Source organism: Leptonychotes weddellii, chromosome 1 (genome assembly GCF_054177405.1).
Source record: "Leptonychotes weddellii isolate Sample4059 chromosome 1, ASM5417740v2, whole genome shotgun sequence".
NCBI classification, from domain to species: domain Eukaryota; kingdom Metazoa; phylum Chordata; class Mammalia; order Carnivora; family Phocidae; genus Leptonychotes; species Leptonychotes weddellii.
Window position 1 is genome coordinate 149,632,928 of NC_138369.1, and position 8,346 is coordinate 149,641,273.

General features: G+C 35.9%; 1 pseudogene; it reads right to left on the bottom strand.

Moving 5' to 3' along the window:
• Positions 1 to 2,710: 2,710 nt before the first annotated feature.
• Positions 2,711 to 7,052, bottom strand: LOC102729303 (ATP synthase peripheral stalk subunit b, mitochondrial pseudogene; annotated as a pseudogene).
• Between the last annotated feature and the right edge of the window lie 1,294 nt (positions 7,053 to 8,346).

Sequence of the window (8,346 nt, forward strand, 5' to 3'; positions counted from 1 at the left end):
ATAGTGTGAGGTAAGGTCCAGGCTTAATATTTTTTCCCTTATCCAATTGCCTAGAATAATATGTTAAAGTGATTGCTTTCTTCACTTCTCTGTAGTACCACTTTTATCATAAATTGTCATATCATATAGTCAGGTACATAGACATGGGTTTGTCTTTGAGCTCTTTATTCTCATCTATTTGTATATTTTTGTGTTGATTCCATATGATTTCAATTATATAGCTTTATTAACATTTATAATATTTATAAGTTTTTCTACTTTATTTTTAAGAACCTTTGTATTTCCATATAAATTTTAGAATCAGCTTGTCAAGTTATACACACAGACAAAATTCTGTTGGGTTTTGATTTGGATTTTATTGACTACTCTATAGGCCAGTTTGGAAGAGAACTGACATCTTTACACTATTAAGTTTTCTAAGAAGTGTCATACCCCTTACATGGTCTTTTTTTTTGGTCAAACATGTGGCAATTTTTCACATCTTTTATTAGATTTATTCATAGAGATTTAATATTTTTGATACTCTTATAAATGGCATCCCTAAATATTTCATTTTCTGTTTCTTGTTGGTATAGAAATATGATTTTTTGTTATATTTGTCTTGTATTTGGCAATCTTGCTAAACTCATTTATTCTAATAATTTATTTTAGATTCTCTTGTATATTCTATAAGCAGATCATAAGCAAATAATGACTGCCTTATTTCTTCCTTTTCTGAATTTCAAAACTCTTACTTCTTTTTATTGCCTATTGCACTAGCTAGAACTTCCAGTACAAAGTTATATAGTAAAGAGACAGTGAACATTGTTGTATTGTTCCTGATCTCAGGGAGAAAGCTTTTGGTGTTGTGCCATTTTGGATATGCCATCTAGTGTGATTTTTTCTCCTCTAGATATTTTCTAAAAGTTATATCTTGTTTGCTAGGAGTTGTATATAGAATTTTATCAAATGCTCTTTTGCACCTATTGAGATGATCCATTATGTTTTCTCCTTTTTTCTACTATTGTAATGATTTGATTTTTGAATATTAAGTCAACCTTGTATTTGTGGGATAACCCAATTTCGTCATGATATATTATTCTTTTTCTATATCAGCTAAATTTTATTTAGAGTTTTTGCATCTATGGTTTTGAGCAAAATTGGCCTATATCAAGGTTATACTGACTTCATAGAAAGAAGGGAAGCATTTCTTCTTTTTCTGTTCTTTGGAAGAGTTTGCATAAAATAGATGTTATTTCTTTAAAATTGTTGACAGAATTCATTAGTAAAGCTATCTGGGTCTGGAAATTTTTTGGAAGGAAGAGAGACGTTTAAAATGGCAAATTAGATACACATATTAAAGGAGTTTATTGATTCAGAATTTCTATTCTTGGGTCAATATCAGTAAATTATATTTTTGTTTTCTGGGAATCTGTCATTTTATCTAAATTTTCAAACTTAATGGCATAAATGTTTATGGTATTTTTATTTTTTATTTAAAAAAATTTTATTTATTTATAGGCCAGAGAGAGGGAGAGGGAGAGAGTGTGAGAGGGAGAGAGAGATCACAAGCAGGGGAAGCAGCAGGCAGAGGGAGAAGCAGGCTCCCAGCCAAGCAAGGAGCCCAATGGGGAACTCAATCCCAGGACCCCGGGATCATGACCCGAGTGGAAAGCAGACACTTAAACGACTGAGCCACCCAGGCGTCCCAGGGTTGGTTTTTTAAAAAGTAAATTTGGTAAATATTTAAGTAGAGTTACCAAGATAAAAGGAGAGAGGACTCAAATAGATAAAATTATAAATGAAATAGGAGACATTATAACTGACACCACAGAAATACAGAGTATCTTAAGAGACTACCATGAACAATTATACACCTACAAACTGGACAACCTAGAAGAAATGGATAAATTCCTAGAAACATACAACCTACCAAGACTGAATCCTGAAGAAATAGAAATAGAAAATATGAATGGGCCAATAATGGGTAAAGAGATTGCATCAGTAATTGAAAACTTTCCAAAAAAGAAAAGCCCAGGACCAGATGGCCTCACAGCTGAATTTTACAAACATTTAAAGAATTAATGCTAATTTTCAAACTCTTCCAAAAATGGAAGAAGAGGGAACACCTCCAAACTCATTTTATGAGACCAGCAATACCCTCATACCAAAGCCAAGCAAGGACGCTACAAGAAAACAAAATTTCAGGCCAATATATCCCTGTGAACATAGATGCAAAAATTCTGAACAAAATACTAGCAAACCAAATTCAACAGCATATTAAAATGATCATAGAGTATGATCAAGTGAGATCTATCCTTGAGTGCAAAGAAGTTCAACATACACAGATCAGTAACTGTGAAATACCACATTAACAGAATAAAGAATAAAAATTATATGATCATCTCAATAGATACAGAAAAAGCATTTGACAACACTCAACATCCTTTTATGATAAAAACTCTCGTAGATAAGGTATAGAAGAAATGTACCTCCACAAATAAGGCCAAATACAACAAACCCACAGCTAATATCATTCTTAATAGTGAAAAGAACTAATTTTTTATTTTATTTTTTTAGTCGGGCAACAAATTTTATTAAAAGCAAACTGCTCATTCAAAAGTGATCAAGGAACAACTCAAAATACAGAGCAAGAAGGATAAACAAAATAAGTTGTTTTAATTTTCTCACTATATGAAATTCAAACTTTTCATTTTTAGGAAAGGTTAAGTGTAACTTCAGTAGACAGCAATACAGAAAGATTTTATCACATAGACTAGTTTCCTTAGTCAGTTACTTCTAGCTGTCTCCATTGGGATAGATGCATTTACAGAACTACCTGTGCTTGAGCCTTCTTTGCAAGCAGCTTTAGATCTGCAATGCACTTGGCAATTGTCTCCTTTTCCTGCTGTGTAGAGATGCTCTGCACCATATTGCTTCTCCACCCAGTTTATCATGTACTCTTGTTCCTTTTGACGCTTCATGTTGTGCACAGAGATATGATAGTCCAGGCAATTCTTCACCTCCTTGTTTACTCTATGTAGCTGTTCCTGGTAAGTAAACTCCAGTGTCATAGCAATGTTATTCATCTAGACATCAAAAAGGTAACGGCACTTTTGAACCAGTGCCTGCTGTGACTTCTCCATGTCATTTGCATCTGATCTGTTTGATGGAAGCCTGTTTCACTTCTAGCTGGGCAACTTTTTGCTCATTGAGTTTATCAGCAAGTTCTCCAACAGAGGTACTATTTTTTTTTTTTGAGGCACCATATTTTTTAACTACATAAATTTGTAACCCTATTGTTGATATAACAGAGAGGGTCTCTGCAGTAATCACATGTATTTCTATGGGCAGAAAATATAAGATAAGCCCAGTTCCAAGCACATTAAAGTTCTGTTGCCCCAGTTTTGGGAAAAAGGAACTGGAGGAATTCCTTGGAGATCAGCCCCAAATGAACATTTCCTCTATATTCAGGAAGAGGCGGTACAGGGGCAAGACTTGGCTGCCCTGTGTGAAAGATCTTGTTCCTGCAATACCCCTGGACCAAGGAGGGCTGCGCTCTTTAGACAGGGGGCAGCTGACCACCTGGGACAACAGGGGTCACCGAGGGTCCACGCAGTAGTTAAGAACTAATTTTTTAGTTGTGTGTCAGATAAATCCGTCAATTCTCCTTTTTTTTTTTTTTTAAAGATTTTGTTTATTTATTTGACAGAGAGAGACACAGCAAGAGAGGGAACACAAGCAGGGGGAGAGGGAGGGGGAAGCAGGCTTCCCGCTGAGCAGGGAGCCCAATGCGGGGCTCGATCCCAGGAGCCTGGGATCACGACCTGAGCCGAAGGCAGATGCTTAATGACTGAGCCACCCAGGTGCCCCTCAATTCTACTTTTTAAAAAATAACTTCATTGCTTTATTTGTGTCTATCTAATTTTGAGTGCTTTATTCATTTATTCTCACTTTTCAAGGTCAATATTTTTAACAACATCTAAGGCAAAACCCCAGAAATTTTGGCCTATAGGGATCTGAATTTTACTTTGCCTAACTAATCTCTTGCATATTTGATTTTTATTATTGATATTTTAATTATATAGGGAATTTTAAAAAATATGACTTTCTTCCATTTTATATCTCAATTGGAATCCTGGGATGTTTATTATGTCTCCTCATGGGTGGGTCACAAATTCCAACTTCTGTCTCTCTAGTACTGATAGACTCCTGGAGTCTTGGCTTTACACTTTGGCATCTCAGCTGGGGTTTTTTAGTTGGGATTTCAAGTCTCACTCTTCACTGGAAAGGCTTAGGAGTTGGAAATTCCTCAAGGGCAAAATGCTGCTGCATTTTGAGTTATCCTGTTGTTCCTTTCTTCCTGTTATGTTTTGTCCCCTTTGGTCTGTTCTCCCCAGCCTAATGAAACTGCTTTAAGCCACAGTCTACCACTTGTGTTTAAAAATGATGGTCCAAATTACCAATGCCTCTGAGGGAAAAGCTAGTCATCAAAGTGGGTTCATCTTAACCTGCCCGTCTTTTCTGTGGGGTCTTTGCCCCTCAACTCCTGATTGTCTTGGCTGTTCTCTAATGCCTTCGCTGATGCTTTCAAACTTTTAAAAATGTGTTTGATTCAGCTTTTATAATTGTTTTTGGCAAGCGAATTGGTAATGAGAATACAAGATTTTCCCCTTACTACATTCTTTTCTTATAATGTTCAAATCCTTCTTAATTTAAAGCTTAGCTTTTATTCTAGTTTATTCTACTTTAAACTTATTTCTTGACTTATGTTTCAAAAAGCCTGTTTTCTTTTAATTTTATTAAAAATACAAAGTTGATAACTGGGTATTTACCCCAAAGATACAAATGTAGTGATCTGAAGGGGTATGTGCACCCCGATGTTTATAGCAGCAATGTCCACAATAGCCAAACTATGGAAAGAGCCAAGATGTCCATCGACAGATGAATGGATAAAGAAGATGTGGTCCATATATACAATGGAATATTACTCAGCCATCAAAAAGAATGAAATATAGCCATTTGCAATGACGTGGATGGAACTGGAGGGTATTACGCTGAGCGAAATAAGTCAATCAGAGAAAGACATGTATCATATGATCTCACTGATATGAAGAATTCTTAATCTCAGGAAACAAACTGAAGGTTGCTGGAGTGGTGGGGAGTTGGAGGGATGGGGTGGCTGGGTGATAGATATTGCGGAGGGTATGTGATATGGTGAACGCTGTGAATTGTGTAAGACTGTTGAATCACAGACCTGTACCTCTGAAACAAATAATACATTATATGTTAAAAAAGAGAAGAAGAGAGTAGGAAGGGAAAAATGAATGGGGGGAATCGGAGGGGGAGACGAACCATGAGAGACTATGGACTCTGAGAAACAGACTGAGGGTTCTAGAGGGGAGGGGGTTCGGGGGATGGGTTAGCCTGGTGATGGGTATTAAAGAGGGCATGTATTGAATGGAGCACTGGGTGTTATACACAAACAATGAATCATGGAACACTACATCAAAAACTAATGATGTATGGTGATGTAATGTAACATAACATAATAAAATAAAATAAAATACAAAGTTGATAATTTCTAAAAATATCTTTGGTTTCTTAAGGTAAATCATTTTATGTGTGTGCTCTGTATCCCTAAGGGACTTCCTTTCTTTATGTTATTTAGTATTGCTTTACTCATTCTTGAAAGAGAAGAAATCTCCCCAGGTTCTGTGTTTGGAAAAAACAATTTAAAATTTCTCTAAGTCCCCTGTACTCTTCACTTGGGTGTAGAGTAAGTTTCTCATATATTAAACCGAAGGGGGTGTTTTTATTAGATATCTAAATAGCCAGATTTCCAAGGTCAATGAATCATTGGTTTAGAATGGCTCTGATAGATCATCTGTCTTACAGCTAAATTCACTGACTCAGAGGGAGTTTATTTCTGAGTCCTTAGAGAATAACCATGGTTCTTTTACCAGAGTAGTCCTTGATAAGTGACAATCCCAAATGTCCTGGTTTCCCTGCCTCTTCCTTTATTTCACCCCTTCCTTTTAGAGATTTCATGTTAAAAGATGCAATATAACTCCACTTACGTGTCTTTATAAGTTACAACTACCTTGGATTACAGAGGGTTATAAAAAATGAGACTTTTGGAAGGAGAATGTCTTAAAAATTGTTCTTGAGTTGTAGAGGAGTGGCTGCCAAGTGTGGAATAAGGGAAAGAGGAAAACTTTTATGTCCAGCAGTGCTGGGCTTTAATACTGATTACCCCACTCTCAAGCTACTCAAGAGTGGAAAGATCTAAACTTTTCTCAGTGGTAAAATTGGTATGACAATGTACCCTCCTGAAAAGATGATCTAGGGACCAGCTAACAAACATAACACAGTTAGCACACTCTTGGTAAAAAGAGTGCTCCAAATACTAGCTATCGTTACTAATTTTATTATTATCATTATTTTAATAATCATTACTAACTTCAATTTGGATATAAGATTCTTTGAGAAATCCATGTATTTTGTACATTAAGCAAGGTTTTGTAATATTTCTAATTTGGTGAGGTGGGGGACAGGGTCAAATGAAAACTAGGGTGTGGCAATGAAAAAAGCAGTCTTGTGGGAAGAAGCTTAGTCTTAGGCCAGTCTTTGCAGTATGAATAATGCAGCCCAGTCATCTAGGAGGCAAGAGTTTCCACATCAGAGCCTCTGCAATGCCCTATTGTACTTCTCTATGTCTCCCAAAGTTCTGTTGTCTCTGCTATGTCTAGACCTCATTTCATTTTGAAGGCCTTCACAAGCTGACTTCAATTTATCATTCCAATGGGAACTCAATCCATTCACTTGCAGATACTCCAAGTTACAATCATACCAGTCAACTGTGATATTCCTTGAATATTTTAACTCTTTTCCTCATCCATGCAGTTTTTTGTACTATTCTCCCAGACTGACCAGGCTTGAATGCCTTTTCTCATTTGTTATTGTCAACACTAATTCTTAAACTCTTCCTGCTTCATGAGTCAACAAAAGTATCTTCTTCCCAAGAGCTCTTCTCTTACTCCTCACCACTCTTCAGGTATTTTATTCTGCATTTCGGAAACTTATATTTGCTATTCTTCACCCTCCAAGCTGTAAATCTTTTGAACTGTGTCTTATTTTTCTTTACATTTCCTGGCAATGAGGTACAATTTTTGTACCTGGTAGGCATTCAGTAAAGGCCATTTAAAACTGAACTCCAGTATCTTAATTAATGATACTGTTTTTATTTAGATGCCAGTGGTAAAAGATTATACTTAGACAAATAGGAAATGGCTACTTTCAAAATCTGTTTGTTATAATTATGTTTGTGTATAGTCAACTGTGAGTAGATAATTATTTAAGCTAATATTGCTTTCATTTCTATGGTCCCAGCTGTAATCAATGAGTCAGAGAAGTACTCTGTTATTAATTATTAAAGACTGGGTACTTCATACTGCACAGAATATCTCTAAATTTCCTTCATGGGATCAAGTAAGCTTTTTCTAGATTTTTATGCCCTATTTGCCAAGTTCTTAAGTGAAGTACTCATTCTCTTACTCTCAGAGTCACTGAGCTTTCCAAGTCAGAAACTGTAGTGTTTTATCCAGTCTTTTCTTTCCTCTATTCTATTCATAAGCTCTATCTAAATGTACCAATTCATTTCAATTTCAAAATAAGACACAGCTCTTCTATTTTGTCATTATCTTTTCCTTCTTGGAACGAGTCGTAACAATTCCCAACTTACGTCCCTGACCTTAATCTCTTTGCACTCTGGTCTGTCCTAAAAATAGTTGAGCATTTAATCAATGCCAGCTTTCAAAATGATTATTCAGTAATACCATCTATGTGATCTGAAAATCTATTAAATTTAAGTGGCTAAAATTACTTAATTGAAACTTCTCAGCTTTGACTCAGTCGATCTTGTCAATTTCATCTTGTATTATTCCTTTCTGTGTAGTTCAATTCCAAGAACACACCAAAGCCTTTAAGACTCTGTTGTCCTCCTTTGCTTATTCTCTGCCTAGAACAACCCTTTTTTGCTGGCAATTTCCTACTCCCCCTTCAAGATCTAATAAAATATTAATTCCCAGGTAAGGAGTTGCTTTGTCCTTGGGGTTTCTCAGCCCTTTGCTAATGTACCTTTAGTAGTTACTGCAGTGGGTAGTTATTTATTTGTTATCTTTGTCTCCCTGGAGTGGTAAAACCTGAGAGAGCAGGATACCTAAATTACTTATCTTTGTAACCCCAGGTATTGCACAGTGCCTAATAATGGTAGGGACACAAATTGCTTTTCTTAACTCTGGCTCTAAAATTTCAGCCACATGTTTAAGGTATAATGAAAAGGACCCTAGATGCAAGTTAGGGGAC